Consider the following 9,198-nt stretch of genomic DNA (forward strand, 5'->3'; position numbering starts at 1 on the left):
GGGAGATCACAACCAACAACTCAATTGGACAAAAGGGTTAATGTACCCCATTCCCCACCAATACATGCTCCACCTTTTGCCCATCTCTCATGGAAATTAATTCATGGAATACCTGCCTCTCTTTGACTAGTATGATAATCCATTTATAAGCTGAACTTAAAAGGCAATAGAAAACTTTGCTAGGTGTGCACACACCACCCAACATTACTTGACCTGAGACAACACTCAAACCTGGAGTGGTGATCTGGATTTCTTCGACTCTCTTTGTCTCCTTTCTTTTTTTTTTTCTTCCCTTTCTTTTCTTTCTTAAAGATTTATAAGACACCACATTGCTTATTATTCTTTTCCAAGTTTAAGTTTTTTCTTCTTCAGGTAAAACATTTTAACTGGTCATTTGGTGTTGTTTCACCTTAATTTAACCCGAGAGGATCACAGAACCATTACAACTCTTTGGGTTCACAGTCTGGGTCGTGACACCAGAAAAGCTGACCCAAACTGACTAGGGCATTCCATATCATGTGATGTCTGCTCAACAATATAAATGAAGACATATACATCAAATGTTGTTGTTTATTTTCTGAAATACCTGATATGTGTACTGGGGCCCTACTTCCCAGGAAATGGCTAGACACCTGCTGATGGGAAATAAAGAATAGATCGCTTTGCTTTGCTTTGCTTCCATACATAGCCTTTGCTTTTCCTCTTTCAACTGCCTTTATTTCGACCCATGTGCTTTCAATCTTATTTCACTTGCTGTCCTTCTGATGGGGAGGAGTGAGAGAGTGACTTTTTGGGCACCTGGTGACATGCTAAGGTCAACTCACCACATTTGTAACACATCTATTTCACAAATAGTTTATCAATAAAACTAGAACAGGTTGTTACCTAGATCAATTTTGACTAAGCTCCAAGTGAACTGTCAGAAATAATCAATATTTAGACAATAAAACAAAATATTTTTTTCTTCTCTTTCATGATTTAAGTACATGATTACATAATTGATTTCCTGTTACTGCACTTTTACTAATTTGTGTTATTACTGTACCCATCTAGTTATCATATGTGTTTAGATAACTTCTGTTGAAGTTTTTCTGTACACTCAGGATAACTATATAAACACTGGGCTCCAAAGTAATCAATTAATCTTTTAAATAATAATTACTTACATTGCTGCTTTGTCTCAGAAAAGAAATGTTATCACACACACAGGTGAGTGAGGAAGTCAATTTGTGTAAAGGAGTAATTTTTATGTGCACAGTTTTATGAGTATTCCTTATGCATCTGTGGCTAAATGGCTTGATCATAATAACCTTTATGGCTGTATTCTGATCTATATTCATATTATCAAGATGTTTTGGACTTCAATGCTTTCCTGTAATCAGACAACTTTTTTTATAGGTTAAATACTACTTATATTAAGAAGAGTAGCTGAATCTAAAAGAGCTTAAATGGAAAGTATTCACATTCCTTTAAACTCTCCAAAGTGTTGTTAAAGATCAAGCCAAATGGTGTCTTTATTTTGAAATAGGACAAATTTTAATGTTATGGCCTCTTTTTTCTTGCGTACTTTGGTGAGCTTGTTTATAACAAATCAGAAATATAACCTGTTGACACAGAAGTCGGTATCCATTAAAACGAAAAGGATTTTTAACACTTCAGAATATTGTTTCTTGAAAAATATTTTTTTTAAAAAAAGGAACTGATTTTGCAAGAAACTTTCCTAAAATTGTCACTTCTTGCTGAGAAGAAAACGTTGAGACACAAGAAAATATTTTTCACAAGAAAACATCTGAGACAGTCAATAAGAACATGGGTATGTACTACCCTATGGGAGCTGTAGCCTAGGTGATTCATAGAGCAGTGCATTTGTGTAAACTTGATTCTCCCAGGTGAAAATGATGTACCATGACACTCTAACAATACACAATTTTCCAAAATACAGAATGTCTTCAGAGGTTTATTTAAATAAAGGTCCTTAACTAAAGTTCACATTAAATGTTAAGACACATAATTTTCATACTAGATATTGCAAGTCTTTACCCAAGTTGCCCATATTTTTCATAAAAAAATATTTTTGACAGCTCCACTTTGAAGAAAGTATTCAACACTGATAAAAATTCAAATAGACAGTAATTATATAATCACATTTATTTTCAAGGTTTTCTTCATAGACTTAAGAGCTAAATGCGTTTAAAAATAAACCAGAATAGACTCTGGAGAACAACCAAGAGCCTTGTTCTGGTTCAACTGACACCTTTGGTGAGCTTCTTGTTCTTTAAATCCCAATTTCATATTCCGTGCTTTGAATAACATTACCTAGAGGTCTTCTTTCAAGAGGATCCATTTATGATGGAATGCTAAAATAATTTTTTTTAAGTGGATTTCTTTAGAAACTATGTATCACAAAAAAGGCTGAAAGGGAACATTAACCATTCTTTTGCAGTTTAATGGTGTTACAAACATTGAATATGCTGCTAATATTGTCTATGCACAGCTCAGCATTTGAATATTAGTGCTTGGCAACTAGAGTATTGATCGACATAAGCAGTTCTTACAGTGCCCAGAATGTTTCATACTTTTTAAGGAGAAAAGCAATATGAACTGTCTGGGACAAGATAAAATAAAGAAAACAGGCACAATATAACAAATAGTACAAGAAATAGTGCTCTCTCTTTAAAATCAGCCAGCAAAAAAAAAGTCCACTTTCTGGATACAAGCAGGTCAGATCATACCACATTTACATAAAAATTAAAACTTATTTAATCCAAATAAAATGAAATAGGACTTCTGCATTAACTTGTATAATATGGAGAAGAGACTTTGAAAGCGAGGGGAAATGTGAAGTGTAATCACATGCTTGGGGGCAGATTACTACAAAGATTTCATAAAATCTTTGTTAATATGTTAATGAACATATGGGAAATTTGTTAGGGGAAAATTGTGGGATAGAGGTGACAATGGGGAAATATCCAAAAAGTAATGTAATGCCTAAGAACAGGCAACATTTTTAACTAGCTGTTATTTACAGAATCACAGAATCATCTAGGTTGGAAAAGGACTTGAAGATCATCCAGTCCAACCATTAACCTAACACTGACAGTTCCCAACTACACCATATCCCTCAGCGCTATGTCAACCCGACTCTTAAACACCTCCAGGGATGGGGACTCCACCACCTCCCTGGGCAGCCCATTCCAACCCCTAACAACCCGTTCTGTGAAGAAAATTCATAACAACAAGAGGTAGTAACTGTGCATCAGCGACAGCAAATGCCCCAACCATTTTGAAAAATTATTGCTTTGGGACAACTCTTCACTAATACAGGTCTTAATGCTAATTGTGTACATGTTGCTAAGCAATAGCAATGATGAAAAATATAAAGTAAAGCTTTATCTATACCCTTCAGCTTGTAGTAATTTAACTTCTGTGTATTGCCATCTTTAAGTTAGCAAGACCTGTGAACATTTAATCCAGGTTAAACAGATCCTTTTCATCTTAATTTAGGATAATTTACAGGAAATTCTGCTTAGTCTAAAGAGCAACTTTGATACTAGAGGAGTGTCCTGATTGCATAGTGGGAGATTACATGAGTGCAGTTATGTTTCTGTAGTTACAATCATTATAAGTATATTGGGCAAATTCTTTGTCAAGTTCCAACATATGGAAAAAGTCAGCAATAGGGGCTGTGTCAAGCTGATTAGAATTGAGCTATCTAATTCACATTATGGATCTTGTGTAGTACATTCTAACTGATATAGGCTGTGGAACACACTTTATTGCCAGCTCAAAAGACAAATTTTGCTTAGTAAAAAAGTAAAAAAAAATTATTTTTTTTTTTTTTTAATTTGATAGCTAAAATGGCATTCAAAATATTGTGGTACATGGGATTCTGAAATAGTCTAGAAGAATGTAAATTCCATAATAATCAAAGTACAGTGCATCAAGAGGAGTACAAAACACTATGTATTAAACTTTGGATTAATCTAGAGTAGCATGTTTATCTGAACACTCCCATGAGTATATAGGATGGGAGGTTACTGTTCAAATTAAAGAAACATATACTGGGCACATCTTTATACTATTTTATGGGCAGACAAAAGCTCACCTGTTTGACTTCTGAGTAGAAAGCAAGCCACATGAAAGCAAATGTTTTAGAATAAAACCAGAGTTTGCAGCAATATCGATATCTATACTTACAGGTCTAAATAGGGTTTATTGCCATGTACAAAATGAATGTGGTGTCAAATGCCTATGAGTCCTACACACCTCAAATTAAGCAGAGAAAGCTGTGTCTGCTGGCAAAATAATGTGAAGACATCTGCATTCCTAAAAGGGTGAGATTTAACAGAGAACAGCTGTTCAACTCTCAGCTCACATAAGTGTAACTTTTTGGAGGAAGAATCAGAGCAAGGAAATGGATTCTACAAGGGACTATGCTAATATATTCATGTGGAGGCATATATTTACCACCTTTCATGTAAATTTACTGTGAGTGACATTGCTGGATATTCATTCTATAGGCAACAATATTTTTTAATTATGCTGAGTCAAAGATCTTTTTGACATAATCATTTATGGTTTTGCCACCACAGCGTGGCACTCTTCTTCTTCCCTTCGTGATGCCCACAATCTGAAGTCTAGCTTCATAAATTAGTGAAGCTGAAGGCAGTACAGAAGTCATTGGCAGCTGCTCAGTTATTAAGTAGTGTTTCACAGAAGCAGCCCATTATTTCACAGACTTCTGCAACCTGTACTTGACCAGAGTTAATTTGAGGATGTTGGTTCCAACCTGCGAAATGCTAACCAGTCACAGAATCACAGAACCGTTCCAGTTGGAAAAGACCCTTGGGATCATCAAGTCCAACCATCAGCCCTACTCTACAAAGTTCTCCCCTACACCACATCCCCCAACATCTCATCTAAATGACCCTTAAACACATCCAGGGATGGTGACTCCACCCCCTCCCTGGGCAGCCTATTCCACTGTCTGACCACTCTTGCTGTGAAAAATTTTTTTCCTAATGTCCAGTCTGAACCTCCCCTGTTGCAGTTTAAAGCCATTCCCTCTTGTTCTATCTCTAATCACCTGTGAGAAGAGACCAGCACCAACCTCTCCGCAATGTCCTTTCAGGTAGCTGTAGAGAGTGATGAGGTCTCCCCTCAGCCTCCTCCTCCTCACACTAAACAGTCCCAGCTCCTTCAATCGCTCCTCATAGGATTTATTCTCCAGGCCCTTCACCAGCTTTGTTGCCCTCCTCTGCACTCGCTCCAGCACCTCGAGATCTCTCTCGTATTGAGGTGCCCAAAACTGGACACAATACTCCAGGTGTGGCCTCACCAGTGCAGAGTACAGGGGCACTATCACCTCCCTACTTCTGCTGGTCACACTATTTCTGACACAAGCCAGGATGCCGTTGGCTTTCTTGGCCACCTGGTCACTCCGCTGGATCATGTTCAGCTGCTTGTCAGTTCGAACCCCCAGCTCCTTCTCTCCCAGACAGCTCTCCAGCCACACCTGCCCAAGCCTGTAGCCATGCAGGGGGTGGTTGTGGCCCAAGTGCAAGACCTGGCACTTGGCCTTGTTGAAGCTCATCCCGTTAACGTTGGCCCACGGATCCAATCTATCCAAGTCTCTCTGTAGAGCCTCCCTGTCCTCATGCAGATGGACACTCCCGCTTACCTTGGTGTCATCTGCGAACTTACTGATGATACACTCTGTGTCCTTACCAAGATCATCAATAAAGATGTTGGACAGAAATGGTCCCAACACTGAGCCCTGAGGAACACCACTCGTGACCAGCCCCCAGCTGGATTTAGCTCCATTGACCACCACTCTCTGGGACCGTCCACCCTGCCAGTGCTTGACCCAGCAGACCATTTGCTCATCCAGGCCATGGGCAGCCAGTTTTTCTATGAGAATTCTATGGGGAACTGTGTCAAATGCTTTTTGAAAATCCAGGTAAACAATATCCACAGCTTTTCCCTTGTCCAACAGTCGGGTCATCTTGTCATAGAAGGAGATCAGGTTTGTCAGGCAGGACCGGCCTTTCATAAACCCATGCTGACTGGGCCTGATCCCCTGGTTGTCCATTATATGACTTTTAATGGCACCCGAGATGACCTGCTCCATGACCTTCCCTGGCACTGAGGTCAGACTGACAGGTGTATAGTTGCCTGGATCCTCCTTTCTGCCTCTCTTGTAGATGGGTGTCACATTTGCCACCCTCCAGTCCAATGGGACCTCCCCAGTCAGCCATGACTTCAGGTAAATCATGGAAAGTGGCTTGGTGAGCACATCTGCCAACTCCCTCAGCACCCTTGGGTGTGACCCATCCGCTCCCACAGACTTGTGTGCCTCCAAGTGGTGTAGCAGGTCTCTGACCACCTCCTCTTTAATTGTGATGGCCTCTTTAATTGTGATGTTGGTTCCAGCCTGCAAAATGCTAACTAGTCCTAAGACTTTATGGCAGCTTGTCAGTTAATATTTTTATTAAAATCTGAGAAGGATTCTGAAAAGATTTTTTTTTTAAAATTACATAAATAATGAAATCTACCACTTGCACTTTAAATACATTTCACTTGCCTCAGCAGTGATCATATTTAATGGTCTTCAGAGCATATTCAAATATTTATAAACTTAGAGAGAATTTCAGGTGCAATCTAACTTTAATGTGTCTATAAGATTTTAAAGTGTTAAACAAGTTACACATATAACTTCCTATAAGGTTTGAGAATTGTAGTATAACATGAAAGGGAAATATTTGTCCATTTGTCCAAAGGTAAATTTTCATTTTAACATGTGATCACCTGCATTTTCTATTTAGTTAACAATTCCTTTTTGTATTGATAGGGCAGTGGGAGCCCACTCTTTAATTCTTGCTGAGAAGATAACTCATCAGCTATTGTAGTTTGAAATGGCCTGTTATGTTAACAAAGACCAGACTGACCACTGAGTAAGCATTTGCAACAGTGAAGGGGTAAACATTTTCAGCTAATTCTCTTGGGTTTAGAGTGAAATTGCCTGAAAATTATATCTGCCCAGGATTCATTATCTATCATGAATACACCCTCTTCTGTGTCTCCAGCATGCACAAGCATGCTTTGGGAATTTCAGTCTATAGGTCACTCTAAATCAAATCAATACACACAATCTGTGAATGAGGGAAGAAGGAAAGAGATTGGAAACTGGAATATTCTTTAATATTTAACATGCCATCTTTGTACAGATATTTTCAAGGTTTTCATAGCTAAATATGTGCGCACTTTTATGAAATGAATTGACATAGCTGCGCTCGCAGCTGTGGTCACAGCTATAACGTGGTTTTTTCCTTATGGGCAAAGATAAAATGGAGCCAGTGATGCTGTGTTTTCTATTGTATTTTCTTAAGCAGCCTACACAAGAAAACTTTCCCAACCAAAGAAAACCCCAAACAAAAAAACTGCATGCTAGCTTATTTGAGTCCTGCCTCACTTTTTATGCTTGTTAGAGTTGGAAATATCTGTGAAGAATTGAAAAAGGACAAAATATGACTCAAGACTAGTTATTTCTGTGGACTTTAAAAGGTCTATCACATGACTTGCAATGTGTATATAGAGAAATCTCTTGTACTAACAAACCTACTTTATAATCTTATTCCTGGCAGAAAAAGCATTGTTACATACAGAAATATACTATTCTGAAATAGAAATGTTATTTTTGTTAATTTCCACTATTCAGCAAATCTGTAATATTCCTAAATAGGTAAATTTATCAGATCTCATGACCTCGATGACTGATACACAACTGAACACTGCTTCTCAAACAGAGATAGTAAAAGCAGATAGGAGTAATAAAATCACAGGACCCTTGAATGTTCAGTCCTCCATTAATATTAGTTTAGCTGACTAAGTACATAGTGCAGATTGAGACCAATATTAGACAGCCACTTTTACATAAAAATAAACTTCATAAACCACACAAATGATGTAATAATTACATGCTTTCATATTTTAAAAAATTATGCTGTTTCTCTTTGGCTCTGATTATTGTTTTAGGAAAAAGTGTAATAGGTCTGAAAATCCACATGACATTATATTCAACAACATTACATATACTCAATTTTAACTGATATTTCTTATTGGGTATTTAACTTCACAGCTTTCTAGTGGACTGAAGAAAACTTCAATCTTTGCTTTTTTGTGCACATTTCTCTCTCTCTGTGGACCTATGTAACAAGACTTCTACAGGTAATCAAAATATGTTACTGAACATCATTCTACCTGACCAACACTTTAATGGTGTAGTCACCCTCTTCTGTCAAAGTTAAGTTTCAATATCAGCTTAGTCACAAGCTTCCCTTCGGTTACTAGGGTCTCTAAATACACTACATATTGTAAGCCAAAACATCTTGCCAACACTTTTTTTTATCTTATTTTTTTTCTTGTTAAACATTTTTTTACTGAGAATAAATTAGGTCAGTATCAATGTAGCTTCTGGTATCTGCAGACACAGTTGTAGGTTGGTGATTTCATGAAGAAGAAAGGGGTTTGAAGATAGGACAGTAATAAATAAGACAGTTGAGGCCTATTCTTGAAGAAACAGGGAAAAGGATGGGACAAATTTAGACAAACCAGCTCAAGACACAACACGTCCTAAACAGACCTTTGTGAGAATGTGTGAGCACGGAGGTCAACCAGCAGATACAGTGAGGAAGACTACCAACAACCCCCAGTGACCCCTCGAGACCACCACCAAGCAAGAAAGTGCATGCATAATTAGGATGCACATATTATAATTAGATCCAGGAAATCTAATGCATAGGTAACTAATTTCTCAGAAAAGTTATGAATATGTATAATCTCACTGCTGCTTATAGATCTGGTGCGCGCTCACCTTTGCAAAGCTGTTCAAGTGTGCACCCAGTGCTGCAATAAAGAATGACACTTTCTGACACTCCAAAACGACTCTTAGAGTCCTCTGCCAGCTTTTACGGTGACAGTATTGTTTAATGATGGGGAATGATTTCCCCACATGAACTATTTCTCCAATAAGAATGAAATTTTAGATTTGTTCATCAGTCCCATTGCCTAGCAATAGGGAAAAAAAAAAAAAAAACCAAACCTGTTTAACTAATCCCTTCCTCTATGTTTCAGTATATTTACAAGGAAGACTAACATGTTCCATTTATGTACTATTTTGCTCATGAATAAATGATTGTT

The sequence above is a fragment of the Athene noctua genome, chromosome Z (genome assembly GCF_965140245.1).
Source record: "Athene noctua chromosome Z, bAthNoc1.hap1.1, whole genome shotgun sequence".
NCBI lineage: Eukaryota > Metazoa > Chordata > Aves > Strigiformes > Strigidae > Athene > Athene noctua.